The 18,840-nt window shown below is 41.3% G+C and overlaps 1 pseudogene; it reads right to left on the bottom strand.

The window, feature by feature from the left end:
* Nucleotides 1–3,515: 3,515 nt before the first annotated feature.
* On the bottom strand, nucleotides 3,516–10,213 carry LOC142431770 (cytochrome c oxidase subunit 7B, mitochondrial pseudogene; annotated as a pseudogene).
* Nucleotides 10,214–18,840: the final 8,627 nt, after the last annotated feature.

Below are 18,840 nucleotides of genomic sequence, written 5' to 3'. Positions count from 1 at the left end.
AATGCATCTGTTCTCTGGTCTTTGCCAGGAATGATTAATTGAAAAGGAAAGGTGTCGCATCCATTGTAAAAAAGAACATTTGAAGATCTATTTTGAAGAACAATGCTGTCTGTGATAATATCCATTCTCCTTCAAAGAAGACCAGTTAATATGACTATTATTCAAATTTCACACACCAGCCTCTAAAGCCAGTGATGAAGAAATTGAAGACTACTACCAACTTTTACAGTCTAAAATTGATTAGACATTCAATCAAGATATATTAATAATTACAGGGGATTCGAATGCAAAACCAGGGATGACGAGTCTGTGTCTCACGGACTTTGAAGATCACCGCTGAAGAAGGGCATCATGCTTGGCAAAGTAGAGGGGCAGCCAAAACGAGGAAGGCCTTTCCAAGATGAACCGACACAGTGGATGCAACACTGGGCTAAAACGAAGGAACAGTTATGATGGTGCAGGACCGGAGCAGTGTTTCACTATGCTCGATGAGTCGGAACCTCCTCAATGGCACCTAACAATGTACCAGAATGAAAAAGTTGGAAGAAAAAGAAGAAGGATCAGTTGTTATAAAATAAGACTTTAGTGATAGGAAAAAAGTTTGATAGATTGCTTGATCGAATTGTGCAAGACTCATGACTTTTTCATTGCAAATAACTTTTTGTCAACAATATAAATGGTGACTATTCACATAGACCTTGCCAGATGGGATATACAGGTATCTAATCACTTTCATCTGTGGAAATAGACAATGGAGAAGCTCAATAACATCAGCCAAAACAAGGCTACGCGTCAACTACAGAACAGACTACCCATTACTCATCTGCAAGTTCAAGTTGAAGATGATGAAAAACAAGAACACAAGAGCCAAAATACTACCTTGAGTACAGATCATCTGAATGAAATCTGTACTGGGTACGTTTATGAATTCTTTGGTGGTAAAAAAGAGGAGCTATTGGGCAGTTAGGTGTGCTAGAGACACCGCTGGCACCTGAGGATCACTAGAAACTTGGAAATAAGAGAACAATCTCTCAGAACCTGGAAGTAAAAGAAACAAAATGATTCCCCAGTTAAGCTTGAAACGTAATACAAGCTAGAGCAGAGGATACTGATCAGAGGCTACCGAAAATAACAAAACTGACAGCAACTACTAAGCACTCTCTCTGTGCCAACCACCAAGGTTTTTCTTTCCATGCATTATCTCATTCCCAGAACCGCTCGGAGAAGTGGGTCTGATTGTCCTTATTTTATTAAGTGGAAGAATGAGTTTAGGAGAGGTTACAGAAATTATCAAGAGTCGCATAGCTAATATGGGCCAGGGCTTTGAGCCCAGTTTTGTTTTATTCCAATGCCGATATTTTCAACTAACATGATGTACTATTTCCTGTATTAGACACAGAATAGCCTATGGGCCAGCATTACTTGGCTACATCCTTATTGTAGGTATTAATATAACTAACAAAATAATGAATCAATTAGAAAAAAGCATCACTTATCCAGGGAGTACAGAAACAAAGGGCTTCAAAGAGGCATATGATCATTGTACTCTCTCAAACATTTCCTGGGCAACAGGGACTCTGGTACAAGCAAGATGTCTAAGTCACCCAATGGGTGGACGAAAGCTGATTCCTCAGCCTGCCGAGACAGAGTTTAGTGCATGAACCATAGATTCACCAAGGTAATGCCATCCATGGAATCTTTTAGAAAGTTAACCCATCCGTTGGCCATAGATGAGTCTTTTTTCTATTTGGAGCCTGAAGTAGTTAGTTTATTGTGCCACCCTGGCTGATAAACACATGTGGGGTTAATTGAAGGGCAGAGGGATAAATGGCTCGGTGGGCCTTGCCTTTCCAGTTCTCGGGTCTCTTGATTTCTGATGGTCGGACCAGGGTGCAGCTGCCTTCGCCAGTTGCCTGCTTTAGCTGCCAAGGCTCACTTTCTGCAAGTCATCCCCAATGAGAAGCCGCATGGACCTACCCTGATGAAACCCTGGGTTCCGGAACAGCCGTGTGGAGACCCCTGCCAGTGCTGAGATGCTTACACATTCACTAATTCGGCTTTTCTCTTGCAGTCAGCGTCATTGCATGTGTTTTGTGTGATGGAGGAACTCTTTGTGGATTGGTGTTGGACATATGGGTTAATGAGCTAATGTTGGACGTGTGGGCTTGGGCAGCACTGGGTTGGGATGTTTTCTTGATATGCACTTAACCTTTACATAAAACTCTCTCTTATACATGAGTTTCTGTGGATTTGTTTCTCTAAATACCCAGACTGACACAGAGCCTATGTAGCCTAGAAAAAAAAATCATTTCTTTTAAAAAGATCAGTACAAATCTGGTCCCAGCGAGGTAGAAGTTAAAGATATCTCAAATATGTAACTTTTTCTTTTTTTTTCCTTATTTATTTATTTATTTTTTAAACAATTTATTGGGGCTCATACAATTCTTATCACAGTTCATACATATACATACATCAATTGTATAAAGCACATCTGTACAGTCTTTGCCCTAATCATTTTTTTTCTCCTCTTTTCTTTTTTTACATTTTATTAGGGACTCATACAACTCTTATCACCATCCATACATATACATACATCAATTGTATAAAGCAATATGTAACTTTTTCAAAATGCCTCATCTCAAAGTGATAGCTCCCATGGTTGTGGAGGCTGGCAAGTCCCCAAGTTGTAACTCTGATGTCTGTTTGTAGGTTTCTCCTCATTCACACCAAACCGGACTGTTGACTCACAAGATGGCAAAAATTGGTGAATCGGGTCAGGCGATTGCCCAACCCCCAAACCCACCCTGCTCAAGGCCCAAGACTCAGAGATCAAGCAGGGGTAAGGGAGATTCAGGATCCAAAGCAAGAGAACAAATTTTGCCCGAGTTGCTCTGTGTGGCTGTAGAGTCCTGCCCTCTAGTAAGCAGGGGTCGGGGAGAGTCAAGACATATTCCACCTTAATAATATCTCATGGGTATAGGAGATAACTCACTCCAAAATAGGACCCTAACTGTAGGTGCAGAGACTAGGATTTTCAATGTACCACAAAATGGAAAGCTATGGCTAGACGGGTCCTATTAGTAAGAAAGCACTGCAGAGTCCCTTAGGTTTAGTCCTACTATCTTTTGCTATTTGAGGCCTATTTGGAATTCACACAATCCAAGTGATTGACACAAGGCACGGTAGGAGAATTTAGCACAGAAATCTGTCACAGACCTAGGTCAGTTGGGTCTTGCTATAGAACCACAGTTAAAATATATAAAGAACTAGGGCAAAGGGTTAGAAGTTGGGAGTCTTGCAGAAAGGTAGCTGCACCTTTAAGTTTAAGAAAAAGATCTGTAGGGAAATCTGGTATGACACATTGATAGAAAACTCATGTCTTTTTTTTAAGTTTCAGGTGCATTTTATTTCTTCAATAATGCCATATTTTAATGGGTGTGTGGTGCTTTTACTTGAATCAGTTTTAAAGTTGATTTTGAAACAATTCCATATTATACCGCCAGCTGATTTGATTACTAATCTCTCCATTCCTTTGGGGTGACTCTGCCAACAGGGGACAGGTTCCATTCGATTCCAACTGGTGTTGTTGTATGTGTCCATACATCAATACATAAAGTAGCTCCACTAGCTAAACCAGCATTACCGTATTTGTCATGGAAATCAGGTGCCCGCTTCTGGTGCCTATGCCTTGCCACGGCTTGCTGAATGCTTCATACTTGAAAACGACTTAGTGAATTTTTGGCCAAGGGAAAAATCGCAAAGAAATTCACAGAACTGCAGCAGTGGGCTAGGAGAAATTCACATCCAGTACCTTTGTAGAGAGGTTTGAAAAACCCTCGTGCGCATTTTTACCTGTTCTCTGGAGAAGGTTCCTGTATGACATTGTTTGAAGAACTGCTTCCATTTTTTTGTTTTGTTTTTTAAAAAGTGGGGGTGGATACCAAAGAGGTAGAGAGTAGAAGGGATGTTCTGTTCAGCTGGATTTCTTTAGAAATCACTTGTAGGCATTTGTGACAATGGCTGATTGAGACATGTGGTGTAGAGTGGATTCCACAGAGTTCCCAAGAGAGGCTCTATTCAGGGTCCTCCGAAAGACCTAACACACAAGTATAAAAGAAGTCTTCTCACTAAAAACCTTAACCCAAAATTCAAACCTTAAATAATTAGAGGTCATTCTGATTACCACAAGGGAAATATAAGTCTTCCTGGAAATATGAAGTGATCCCTATGGAAAGGCAGCCCCATATCAGGAGGCAGCGATAGTTACTAATGCAGGACTCCAGACCTGAGCTGAGTTCAAACCCCACAGCCACTCCTGACCAGCTGTGCTGTCTTTGGCATGTCGTGTCAGCGCTCCGAGCCTCCATATTTGTGAAATATAAACCACATAGGGGTGTCCTGCTTATGCTGAGACCTGCACAGAGAAAGTCCCCTCAAGCATTAACTCTCCTACTATCACAATGGAAACAAACATGTAAAGATCAAATGGAAATCAGGAGGACATGAAGGAAACAGAATGTGGGGCCAGCAAAGAAGGGGATGAGGTTCTAAAGGATCTTTCATAAACCACTCTGTGGGTTAAGGGACCAATTCAAGGTTGTTTAATATTGCACACATTCAAAAGAAAACAAGAAATGCCTACTGTGTGGCAAGCAAATTACAAAGATAAGTAAGGCAGAACCCCTGCCCTCAAGAAAGTCAATGTATTAGGGGACAAAGAGACAAGTCATTATCATAGTAAGAGAGTTATAATAAAAGTATATGCAAAGGGCTATGGAGACATGAGGATGACGTGATCAAGTTTAGGAAGGTGGGTTGGGTGGATGGGCGTTCTTTCTAAAGCTACAACCAGTTAGTAAAAAAAAAAAGGTTGTCCCCAAATTAAGAGAGATCTTTACTGACTGTAAGAGGATCAACAGCAGTATCTCCTTCCCTCAGGAAGTGAGGCTAGCTGGTGTTGTAACAGTGTTACAAACGATTTACATCTCAAGGCATCAGGCTGAGCCATAACTGATGACTCCTAAAAAACGTCATCCTCTACAATTCTCTCAAGGGCAAAAATAGAACCATCTCCATCCCACAGGAAGAAGTCTGCTCCCTTGAAGCTGATCATTGCTTACTGTTTAGGGTGAACTTTGGAAAGGATGTAAACAAAACTCTCTTGCACATTTAACATATGCAGGGTCTCTGACATATGAGGATGGGATAATCTTGGAATCAACAATTTTTTTAAAAAATTGGATGCTAATTGCAAAATATTTATGTAATATAATTTCATGGGGATGTGATAGGCTGAAAGATGTCCATCCACCCCCACCCCCCTCCCAGCCACAGAAATGATAAGGTAAGGGTCTTGAGAAGAAAGAAATGGGGTCATGGAAGCAGAAACTGGAATGATGTGATCAGAAGATGGAAGACGGGGTCACAAGGAACTGAGTCAACTTCTAGACGCTAGAAAAGAAAAAACACTGTTTCTCCCTAGAGCCTCCGGGATTAAAGCACCAGTAACAACATCTTGATTTTGACTCTGTCATACTCATCCCACACTTCTGACCTCCAGAGCTGTAAAATAGTAAAGTTTTTGTCATTTAAGCCACTAAATTTGTGCTGTTTATTTCAGCAGAGACAGAAACCCAGTACAAGGGTTTTCCTTCAAAGACTTCAAGGTCCAATCAAATCGTATTTTATCAATTCTCTCGATATTCTAAATTAAGACAATATCACATTTAGTACCCAGAGAGGTACATGATTTGGGTCTTAGGGGGTGGGGGAGACAATCAAACTTTGAGTGAGATGTTCCAATGTTGCTCAGAGACTCTGAGAAGTTTGTTTTGAGGACTTCCCAAGAGCCCAGTGAAATAGGACAGTGGCCCGAGTTTGGTTATTATCCCTGCTGGCAGAATGATAGCCACAACTGTATACATCATTAGCTGCATGCGGGGAGTACCAGCCCTAACCCAGATAAAAAGAAAGCACCTGACAATTAGCCACAGAAACAGGGAGAATAGAATCTCTTTCCAGCTCAAAGTTTATTGTAATGGTTTATAGGAGAAGGTAAAATCACAAGGAGAACATGCCTACATTAATCACTCCCTCAAGCAGATAAACTAAGGACTCTGGGGAATGCCAATAGTAGTTCTTTCCATCATTCCCAACTTGCAAATCCCTTGTAAATACATTCAAATGCTATTATCGTTAACATCACCTTCTAAAATACACATCTTTTCTTTGTGAGTTTTACCCTTCATTTTGACCATGTGAAAGTTGAAAATTAGACATACACCAGGAGATGAAGGCAACAAGGCAGACAATCTCCAGCTATGAAATTGGGGGGGGGGGGGGGGACTGGGATGGGAATATAAGAAAGAGAAGAAATCAACCTTTCATGAAATAATTGCTTCTGCTGTTATTTTTGCTATTGCTTCAGAAATGTTCTCTCTCTCTCTCTCCCTTTCTTGTCCCCATAGAGAGGTGCCCTGCTGTTGTTCAGATGAAAGGTCCAGTCTCTTTAAAATTTCATGCAGAGTGCCTTACAACATCGAAGCTTTAAAGGCCCAGGGCAAATTCAACATATTGCTACACTCGATAGAAGGAAATAAAAATTACATGCAAAACATACTCTATATTCATCGTCTGGAAATACCATAAAGTTACATAGCTTCCTATATTACTATACCAATATGGACATGTATATTTTGAGACATAAAGCATATTCCAAAGACAAGAAAAAGGTATCAAGGGAGAAAATGACTTTAGCAAACCTATCTATGGGTTCTTTGCCCTAAGTCATCTTTGTTTTTATATGTTAATGAGAAAAATAAGAGGATGAGTGATATTTTTTAGATTTTTGCTTATAAAGTTATTTTTTTAATTAAGAACTCAATTGAAGAACCTCAAAAGCAAGTATGTCAGCCAGTAAGTACTCTTTAAGGTTTCATTGTAATGGGAGATTTTTATTAAACTTAAAAATGTCTATCTGTGTTTTCTTGTAGTTGCTTTCATATGAACCTATTTAAAATCAGTTGCTTGATAAACAGGTGGCCGCCTAGCTAAGAAACAACAAAACCCACATGGAAGAAGCATACCAGCCTATCCCAACAGGAATGCTGAAGACAAAGCGGGTGCATAGGCAAATGTGGTGAAGAAAGCTGATGGTCCCAACTGTCAAAATATATAGAATCTGGGGTCCTATAGGCTGGAAGATAAACAAGGGGCCTCCTAACTGAGAAACAACAAAGCCCACATGGAAGAGGCACACCACCTGTGAGATTATAAGGTGTCAAAGGGACCAGGTATCAGGCATCAAAGACAAAAAATACAAATCATAGCACTGTGAATGAGGGGGACTGTGGAGTGGGGACCCAGGGCCCATCTGTGGGCAATTGGACACCCCCTTACAGAAGGGCTGCGGGGAGGAGACGAGCCAGTCAAAGTACAGTGTAACAATGATGAAATTGCATGATGAAATATGCAATTTCCTCCCCATTATCATGATCCCAATTCTACCTTGCATGTCCGGCTGGACCGGAGGACATACACTGGCAGAGATAGGAACTGGAAATACAGGGAATCCAGGACAGATGAACCCCTCAGGACCAGTGGTAAGAGTGATGATATCGGGAGGGTGAAGGAAAGGTGAAGGAGAAAGGGGGAACAAATTATAAGATCTGCATATGGCCTCCTCCCTGGGGGACGGACAGCGGATAAGTGGGTGAGGGAAGCGTCAGATGGTGTAAGATATGATAAAATAATAATAATTTATAAATTATCAAGGGTTCAGGAGGGAGAAGGAGCAGGGAGGGAGGGGAAAAATGAGGAGCTGATACCAAGGACTCAGGTAGAGGGCAGGTGTTTTCAGAATGATGATGGCAACATATGTATGAATGTGCTGGACGCAATTGATGTATGTGTAGATTGTGAGAAGAGTTGTATGAACCCCTACTAAAATTATTTTTAAAAAAAGAATGTAGAGGTTGGTGAACTTGAGGTAGAAATGGTTACATCTTCATATTTTTTTGCCCTGGTGACAAAATTGTGAAATGCTCAGCTGTTAATCGGCAGACTGGCAGGTTGAACACACCCAGGGAGGAAGGGATAGCAGTCTCCCTCCATAAAGATATGTAGTCTTGAAACACATCTCCTGGGGGTGTTCATAGCATTGCTATCGTGCAGACTGCATTGGAACGTAGATTATTGAAGATGCAGTTAGGTTAAAAATTAACACCTTATAAGCATAATTGTGTGCATATGTAAATACATTAATACACAAAAGAGAGATATTGGCCTAGGCTCATATATTTATATGGCAATACACTGAAGTAGTAGACGGACTTTGGGCCTCTGCTCCTACCCTCCCTCAATACAAGAACACTTTGTTCTAACAAATAGGCATTCTAAGATGCTCACCTCCCGACACAATCACTGGGCAAAACATAAGCAAATGTGGTGAAGAATTTGGATGGTGCCTGGCTATTAAAAGATATAGTGTCTGGGGTCTTAAAGGCTTGAAGTTAAACAAGCGGCCATTCAGCAGAGAAGCAACAAGCCCACATGTATGAAGCACATAGTCGGTAGGATCACGAGCATTCTTCAGGACCAGGTAATAAGCATCAGAAGACACATAACAAACAAACAAAAACATATTGTTGAGAAGATGAGGGAGTGGAGCAGAAACCAAAGCTCATATGGAACAATGCCCCACACAGGGGCCACAGGGAAGGGATGAGTCAATTAAGGTTCAGTAAAACATCAATGAAATACACAATATTCCTCTGGTTCCTTGAGGCTTCCTCACCCCCCAATATCATGACCCCAGTACTGCTTCTAAATTCAGACTAGACTGGAATATGTACACAGGTATAGAAAATAGATGGGGGTCCACGACACATGGAATATAGGAACAGGAGTGGGAATAGCAATACCAAAAGGGAAGGGATAAAGGGAGAGAGAGGAAGGGAGAAAGGAGGAACCGATCCCAATGATCACCACATAGCCATATACCCCTTCAGGGGGAAGAACAACAGAAAACATGAGGGAAGGGAGACAGCAGTTGGTGGGTCCATGACACATGGAATCAGGAACAGGAGTGGGAATAGCAATACCAAAAGGGAAGGGATAAAGGGAGGGAGAGGAAGGGAGAAAGGAGGAACCGATCCCAATGATCACCACATAGCCATATACCCCTTCAGGGGGAAGAACAACAGAAAACATGAGGGAAGGGAGACAGCAGTTGGTGTAAGATATGAAAATAATAATAATTTACAATTTACCAAGGGGATATGAGGTGGGAAGGGGCAAAATGAGGAACTGATACCCAGGGCTCAATAGAAAGTAAGTATCTAGAAATTAATGAAGGCAACATATGTACAAACATGCCTGATGCAATCAATGTATGGATTGTAACAGAGTTGTACAAGTCCTCGATAAAATGATTAAAAATAATAATCCTAAAATAAAATTTTAAAAAAGAACACCTTAAAAATAAATAAATAAAACTCAGTTACTTGTCTCCATTGATTGCCTTCTTTTAAACATTCATTGAACATCTACTAGATACTAGGCATTTTTCCAGGTGTTAGGGATGCAAACTAAATTTTTAGAAAAGAAGACAGAAAAACATGGAATCGATGCCTCCACAGGAATCCTAGTAGGAAGTGAAGTCAAAATGCATTGTTACAAAATCATGGAAGCTTAATTAAAACAAGAAATATCAAAGTGTGAAGTTGATTTTCTTAATACAGGCTTAATCTAAGTCTCTACACATCTCTCTCTTTTGCAGCTATTTTTTATTTTTTCAAAAACATTTTATTGGGAGCTAGTACAGCTATCATCTCATTCCATAGTTCAGTCACATCAAGCAATATTGTACAATTGCTAGACAATCAGTTTCAAAACATTTTCTTCCTTCTTGAACTCCTTGATATCAGTTCCCCTTTGCCACCCCCCCGCATCCCACTGTACTCGCACCCAAGAACCCTTATTCCACTTGTTGTCTCTATAAACTCATCAATTCTGGGTTTCACATACTGAAAAACATAACAAAAATTCAAGAGGGCTACCCACAATGACAAAATACATCAGAGATAAATTCCAATATGAAACACACAGAAAATGCTGAAACCCAGATCACACCCAATGTGTATCAGAGGGCAGATTAAGTGACAAGGTTCTAACCATTGAAATCAGGTTTATCATTTTGATCTCCTATAGTCATGTCTCCAATACACTCTGTTTGATAACCAGTTTATTCTCATCCCTCCATTATGGATAGGCTTCTGAAAGTGCTGTTTCCATCTCCCTAACTTTTTCCCCCAAATTCTTTACTCTTCAATTTACACCATATCATAATGGCAGTTTTAGCAACCTCAAGAAACTCAAATCATGTTCCTTTTCAATGTTATTGAGTTTGGGGAACAAAAAAGATGTCTGAAGGAACAGTGTCAGGGCTATATGATGGATGGAGTAAAATTTCCCAAGAAAATTCTCATAGGACAGCCCTTCCACCCTTGAAAAAAATCTCTTGGCCTTTTTTGTTTTTTGTTTTTATTCATTTTATTTGGGTCTCATACAACTCATCACAATCCATACATATATCATGTGTCAAGCACATATGTACATTTGTTGCCATCATCATTCTCAAAACATTTTCTTTCTACTTGAACCCTTGGTATCAACTCATTTTTCCCCTCCCTTTCCCACCCTCCATCCCTCACAAGCCATTGAAAATTTATAAATTTTTTTCGTGTCTTACACTGTCCGATGTCTCCCTTCACCCACTTTTCTACTGTTCGTCACTCAGGGAGGGGATTATATGTAGATCATTGTGATCAGCTCCCCCTTTCTACTACACCTTCCCATTACCCTCGTGGTATCTCTACTCTCATTATTAGTCCTGAGGGGTTTATCTGTCCTGGATGCCCTGTGTTTCCAGCTCTTATCTGTACAGATGTACATCCTCTGATCTAGCTGGATTTGTAAGGTAGAATTGGGATCATGATAGTGGGGGGAGGGAGGAAGGAAGCATTAAAGAATTAGAGGAAAGTTGTATGTTTCATCGGTGTTATACTGCACCCTGACTGGCTCGTCTCCTCCCCGTGATCCTTCTGTAAGGGGATGTTCAGTTGCCTACAGATGGGCATTGGGTCTCCACTCTGTGTTCTCCCTCATTCACAATGATATGATTTTTTATTCTTTGATGCCTGATACCTGATCCTATCAACACCTCATGATCATACAGCCTGGTGTGCTTCTTCCATATAGGCTTTGTTGCTTCTGCACTAGATGGCCGCTTGTTTATCTTCAAGTCTTTAAGACCCCAGATGCTATATCTTTTGATAGCCTGGCACCATCAGCTTTCTTCACCATATTTGCTTATGCACCCACTTTGTCTTCACTGATCATGTCAGGAAGGTGATTATCATGGAATCTCTGGCTTTTTTTTGCCGGGGGTGTCAGGGGAGTGAGCCTGTCACCTGTCCGGACCCCCGAGAGGAGCAGGACCCAGACACTCTTGGCCTTTTTTAATAACCAATGTAGTTTTCAACTTTCTTAAAACATCTTCCTAATAAGTCCCATTATCATTCTGTATCCTTGACAAAAATCTATCAGTACTACACTTTTAGAGCCACAAAAAAATAGTCAGCAGAGCCTTAGGAGCTGACCTCTCTGCCTTGAATTTAACTGGCCGAGTATATATCATCAGAAGCCACTGTTTTGATTGGCGTTTTTTATTTTTAAATACCCTAATAAGACAACTGTGTTACTGAGAAAACTTGTCTGCAACCATCCACTGATTGAGGAGACATGTTTTGACATGCTTGGCTTGGAATAAATATTTGCATGTATAAACAAAAACACTGTTGTTAGATGCCACTGAGTTGGTTCCAACCCACAGGGAACCTATGCACAACAGAGCGAGATGGTTTGGTACCATCCTCACAATTGTTCTGATGTTTGAGTCAATTGTTGCAGCCACTGTCAATCCATCTCACTGAGCAGCTTCCTCTCTTCCACTGCCCCTCCACTTTACCAAGCATGATGTCCTTTTCCAAGGACTGGTGTCTCCTGACAACATGTCCTAGTATATAAGAGAAAGTCTTGCCATCCTTGTGTCTAAAGAAGCACTCTGGCCTTTCTTCTTCCAAGACAGACTGGTTGTCCTTTTAGCAGTCCACAGTACTTTCAATGTTCTTCTTCAGCCCACAATTCAAACGCATCAATGCTTCAGTCTTCCTTAGTCAAAGTCCAACTTCCACATGCATATGAGGCTATGGAAAATACCATGGGTTGAGTCAGGGCCACCTTAGTCCTCAAAGTAACATCCTTGCTTTTCAGTACACTGAAGAGGTCTTGTGCAGCAGATTTACCTAACGCAACCGCCTTTAGATCTCTTGGCTACTGCTTCGTGAGCATTGATTGTGGATCCAAGCAAGACAAAACCTTTGACAACTTCAACTATTTCTCCATTTATCTGATGTTATTTAGTGGTCCAGTTGTGGAGATATTGGTCTTCTTTACGTTGAGTTGTAATCCATTCTGAAGGCTGCAATCCTTGATCTTAAACAGGGCTTCAAGTCCTCACTTTCAGCAAGGAAGGCGGTGTCATCTGCATGTGGCAGGTTGTTGATAATCCATCCTCCAATCCTCATGCCACATTTTTCTTCATATAATCCAGTTTCTCTACTTATTTGCTTAGCATACAGATTGAATAAGTATAATGAGAAGACACAATCCTGACACATACTTTTCCTGATTTTAACCCATGCAGTATTCCCTTATTCTGTTTGCACACTGCCTCCTGATCTATGTACGAGTTCCGCATGAACACAGTCAAGTGTTGCAGAATTCTTCTCAAGTTTACCCATAGTTTATTATGGTCCACATAGTTGAATGCATTGCCATAGTCAATAACACATAAATTAAAATCTTTCTGGCATTCTCTGCTTTGAGCAATGATATCCCTTATTCCACGTACTCTTCTGACTGTGGACTGAACCTCTGGCAGTTCCCTGTCAATGTGCTATTGCAGCCATTGTTGGATGATTTTCAGCAAACTTGTACTTGCATGTGATAGTGCTCTATATTTGAGCATTCTATTGGGTCACCTTTCTTTGAAATGGGCACAAATATGGATCTATTCCAGTCAGTTGGGCAAGTATCTCTCCTCGAAATTTCTGACATAGACAAGTAAGTGCTTCCAGTGCTTCATCAGCCTGTTGAAACATTTCAATTGGTATTCCATCAATTCCTGGAGCCTTGTCTTTGGCTTAGACGTTCAGTGCAGTTTGAACCTCTTACTTCAGGGCTATTGTATCTTGCTCATATGCTACCTCTGGAAATGGTGGAATATGGACTACTTCTTTTTGGTACAGTGACTCTGTATATTCTGTCCATCTTCTCTTGATGCTTCCTCTGAAGGAATAGCTAACAGAATTTTCACAGAGGGAAGAAAAGAGATAAAGTAGTTTTCTAGATTTTGGCTTCAGGGCTTGGGTAGACCCAGCTACAAAGATGGGGAAAATTATAAGAGAAACACATTAAAGGTGATTTAAAATTCTCTTTTAGACATATTAGGAGCTCTGAAGATACAGTGGTTAAGAGTTCAACTGCTACCTAAAGTCTTCTGTAAAGATTACAGTCTTAGAAACCCTATGGAATAGTTCGACTCTGTCCTCTAGGGCCATTATGAGTTGGAATTGACTGGACAGCAATGGTCTTGGAAAATGTGAGATGCGTTTTAGACAACAAAGTGAAGCTACCAAGTTGGCAGCAAGTATAAAAGACTAGAGCTTGGAGGAAAGGTCAGAGCTGGTTATTAATTTGTGAGTTTCTTTGTATATGTAAAGTCAAGAGATTTTACATAGGTAAATGAACCCCAAAGCTCTCTAGCCTTAGGAAGTCAACAGAAAACAAAAATCCAGCAAAAAGGCCAAGAGATAGTAACGAGAAAGGTGGGGGAAAAACCAGAAAATAATTTTTAACTCATTATTATTGCCATTGAAAAATTACATTCTAGAGGGCCGCAGGGAGGTGACGAGCCTGTCAGGTTGCAGGGTAGCAATGATGAAACACACAACTTTCCTCTACTTCTTAAATGCTTCCTTCCCCCAGTATCATGATCCCAATTCTACCTTACAACTCAGGCTATATCAGAGGATGTACATTGGTACAGATAGGAACTAGAAACACAGGGAATCCAGGACAGATGATCCCTTCAGGACGAGTGCTGAGAGTGGCAATATCGAGAGGGTAAAGGGAAGGTGGGGTAGAAAGGGGAAACTGACTACAAAGATCTACATATAACCTCCTCCCTGGGGAATGGACAACAGAAAAGTGGGTGAAGGGAGACGTCTGACAGTGTAAGATATGACAAAATAATAATAATTTATAAATTATCAAGGGTTCATGAGGAAGGGGGAGGGAAAAGAAGGGGGGGAAATGAGCTGATGTCAGGGCCTTAGGTGGAGAGCAAATGTTTTGAGAATGATGAGGGCAATGGATTCCCTGTGCCTCCAGCTCCTATCTGCACCAGTGTACATCCTCTGCTCTATCCAGACTTGCAAGGTAGAGTTTGGATCATGATAGTTGGGGGGGAGGAAGCATTTAGGAACTGGAGGAAAGCTGTATTCTTCATTGGTGCTACATCACACCCTGACTGACTCATCTCCTCCCCTAGGCCCCTCTGCGAGGGGATTTCCAGCGGCCGACAAATGGGCTTTGGGTCTCCACTCTGCACTTCCCCCCTCATTCACTATGGTAAGATTTTTTTTTCCTGATGATGCCTTATAGCTGATCCCTTCGACACCTCATGATCACACAGGCTGGTGTGCTTCTTCCATGTGGGCTTTGTTGCTTCTGAGCTAGATGGCCGCTTGTTTACCTTCAAGCCTTTAAGACCCCGGACACTATCTCTTTTTTTTTTCACTTTTTTATAAATCGTTTTATTAGGGGCTCATACAACTCTTATCACAATACATACATACATCAATTGTATAAAGCACATTTGTACATTTATTGCCCTCATCATTCTCAAAACGTTTTTTCCCCTCCCTCCCCTCTACCACCTCCCTCATGTGCCCTTGGTAATTTATACATCGTTATTTTGTCATATCTTGCCCTGTCCGGAGTCTCCCTTCCCCCCCTTCTCTGCTGTCCCTCTCCCAGGGAGGAGGTCACATGTGGATCCTTGTAATCAGTTCTCCCTTTCCAACCCACTCGCCCTCCACTCTCCCAATATCGCCCCTCACACCCTTGGTCCTGAAGGTTATCATCCACCCTAGATTCCCTGTGCCTCCAGCCCTCATATGTACCAGTGTACAACCTCTGCCCTATCCAGCCCTTCAAGGTAGAATTTGGATCATGGTAGTTGGGGGGAGGAAGCATCCAGGATCTGGGGAAAAGTTGTGTTCTTCATCGGTACTACCTCGCACCCTAATTGACCCATCTCCTCTCCTGAACCCCTCTGTGAGGGGATCTCCAGCGTCCGACACTTGGGCCTTGGGGTCCACTCTGCACTTCCCCCTTCATTCAATATGGTATATATATATATATGTATATATATATATATATATACACACACATATATATACATATACACATATATCTTTTTTTGTGTGCATGATGCCTTATACCTGGTCCCTTTGGCACCTCGTGATCGCACTGGCCAGTGTGCTTCTTCCATGTGGGCTTTTTGCTTCTGAGCTAGATGGCCGCTTGTTCATCTTCAAACCTTTAAGACCCCAGACACTATCTCTTTTGATAGCCGGGCACCATCAGCTTTCTTCACCACATTTACTTATGCACCTATTTGTCTTCAGCGATCCTATCATGGAGGTGTGCAGTCAATGATATGATTTTTTTGTTCTTTGATGCCTGATAACTGATCCCTTCGGGACCACTCGATCACATAGGCTGGTGTGTTCTTCCATGTGGACTTTGTTGCTTCTGAGCTAGATGGCCGCTTGTTTATCTTCAAGCCTTTAAGACCCCAGTCACTATCTCTTTTGATAGCCGGGCACCATCAGCTTTCTTCGCCACATTTGCTTATGCATCCGTTTGTCCTCAGCCCAAGGTCCTTCTGCCACCTTAATACTAAACCTATAAATATAGGCACATAGATCTATTTCCCCATCCTCATATATATAATTGCATATGTACATGTCATTGCCCTTGATATCAGCTCCTCTTTTTTCTCTCCCTCCCTATTCCCACCCTGGTGAAATCTTGATAAATTATTATTATTATTATATCTTATAGTGACCACTGACTCCCTTCCCCTGTGGTTTCTATTATTCATAGTATGTGGTTATGTGTCAATCACCATGATCGGTTCCCTTTTCCTCCCCTCCTCTCCCCATCTTTCCTTCACCCTTCTGGTATTGCTACTCTGATACCGTTCCTGGATTCTGTGCATCATGGGATCTTCTCTCTTAGCTGTACCTCTGCATCAGCTCTGGTATCGCCTGCAGTGAAAGGCAGTACTGGGTTCATGATAGTGGGGGGTGAGGAAGCCTCAAGGAACCAGAGGAGTATTGTTTGTTTCATGGGTGCTTTACAGCACCCTGTTTGACTCATCCCTTCCCTATAACCCCTCTGTGAGGGAATGCCCCCATTTTTGATAGATGGACTTTGGGTCTCTGTCCCAAACCCCCTCTTTCTCAACAATATGTTTTGATTGCTTGGTTTTTTGTTTATTTGTTTGTTTGTTTGTGGTCTTTTGATGCCTGCTACCCAGTCAGGCGACAAGTCATGATCGCACAGGCTGGTGTGTGTGCTTGTTTCATGTGGGATTTTGTTTATCTGCTAGATGGCCACTTGTTTAACTTCAAGTTTTTAAGACCCAGATGCTATATCTTTTGATTGCCAGGCATCATCCACTACATTTTCTTTTTCCCCCATTTAGTCTTCAGTGATTGTGCCAGAAGAGTGAATATCACAGTATAGCAGGTTGTTAGGGAAAAAAAGTGGTCTTGCATTCAGGGAGGGGAAGAGCAGAGGCCTGGAGACCATCCACAACCTCAGTGTATTGCTATATAAATATATGTACATAGGCCAATACCTCTATTTTTATGAATTAATGTATTTACATATGTACACACCTATGCTTATATTTCTATCCATAGCTTTGCTTCCTAGATCCTTCCTCTGTTTCCTTTTACCTTCCTCCTGTCCCACCATCATGCTATCCCTACTTCTGCCTCTTAGTAATTCCTCTCAGCTAGATTGCTGTTGCTCCAACACCCCCAGGATCTCTACATCCTCCTTGTTGTTGATTTTAATTCCCTAGTTGTTCCCCTGTCTATGATGTTGTTTTCTCACCACTCCCTTTCCCCACCTCCTTCTCCCCACAGTTCCTCTCTTGGAACCATCGGTGCCATTGCTTTCTCCTCAAACTTGCTTCCCATGCCTCTCTCATGTAAGTAGGCAAACCAACAATAAACAGAGACCAAACAAAAGAAAACAAAGAACTGAAAAAGGAAAAAAGTAAATTATTTCAGGTCTGTTGACCGACATTTATGACTGTCTCCCCACTCTTCCTGGGGGGTTCCAGGTGTTGCCCATCTTAGCCTGTCTAATTTTGGGAATCTTCAGGGGTGTGTGGCTTTGCTCCTGTTATTCATCTGCCAAGTGTCCCCAGTATTGTCCTCTATCGTAATATGATCCAGTAAGGGGACATCATGTCTCGAGCTCTTGTTGGACCTTCAGTCCTCTCTGTCGCTCAGCAGTTCCATGCAGGGAAGTCATCTTGCGGGCTTGGTGTGCTGATATGGGGTCTAAACGATCCCTTTCTCTTTTCCCTTCTTGCTTTGTTTCCACATGGGCATGGCATGCCAGTCCCTCTCCACCACCTGTAGGCTTAGTGTTGTTCTCTGTAGCACATGCTTCTGGGGTAGGGGGGCAGTTTGGCTCTGATTGGGGCCAGACCTGTATAGCTCAATCTTTTCATGCTTTTTTCCACGTGGTTACGATGCCCTCAAGGTTTGGTGCACCATGGCAAGGTCTACATGCACACTTCCAATACTGTTTTTCACTACTTCTTTATCCCAAACATGGTTACTAGACAATGGGTTCAAACCGAGGATTGGGCAGTATTTTGTTCTATATACATAGTATTTCTCTGAGTTCAAACCAACTTGATGGGACCTCAAAACAACTACATAGTTATAGAAGAAAACAATTTTGAATACCAATCAATGATATCATTACATAACAGTATAGACTATTATATCTTTATCAACATTTGTAAATGTCAATATCAAAGCAGTATATGTGTTTTACTGAAATCTACAGATGAGTGCTATGAATTGGTGTAAGCATGAGTGGAATTTATAAGAACTTTCAAGATTTTGTCATAAACTGAGATAACACAACTCAATGTCATTACATTGATCCCAACTCATAGTGACCCTAAAGGACAGAGCAGAACTGTCCATGTGGGTTTATTAAACTGTAACTCTTTATAGTGTAAGGAGAAAACCTCATCTTTCTCCTGAAGAGAGGATGGTGGTTTTGAACTACTGACCTTGTGGTTAGCAGCCTAATGTGTAACCAGCAGGGCCACTCTAAAGTGAGATAGCTAGAGATAACCAGTGTGCTCCAAATAAAGTGTTTTTAAAAGGTTATAATCAACTCTAAATATGTAAGATTTGTGAAATGTTTAATTATAATTATTACACATGTATCAAAATATTATTAGGAAATGTAGAAAAGTAAAGAATGGTTCCAATATTTGGCTGATGGATAAATCTACATAATATAATTCCCACTGAAAAAAGACAATTGTTTTAAAAGATAAAATAATATTTAAAAACAATTTAGAAAATGCAAAAGAGGCATAGGGAA

The sequence above is a fragment of the Tenrec ecaudatus genome, chromosome 18, assembly GCF_050624435.1.
Source record: "Tenrec ecaudatus isolate mTenEca1 chromosome 18, mTenEca1.hap1, whole genome shotgun sequence".
NCBI classification, from domain to species: Eukaryota; Metazoa; Chordata; class Mammalia; order Afrosoricida; family Tenrecidae; genus Tenrec; species Tenrec ecaudatus.
The sequence above is the reverse complement of the archived record's forward strand: the minus strand, read 5'-3'. Positions and strand labels throughout refer to the sequence as shown.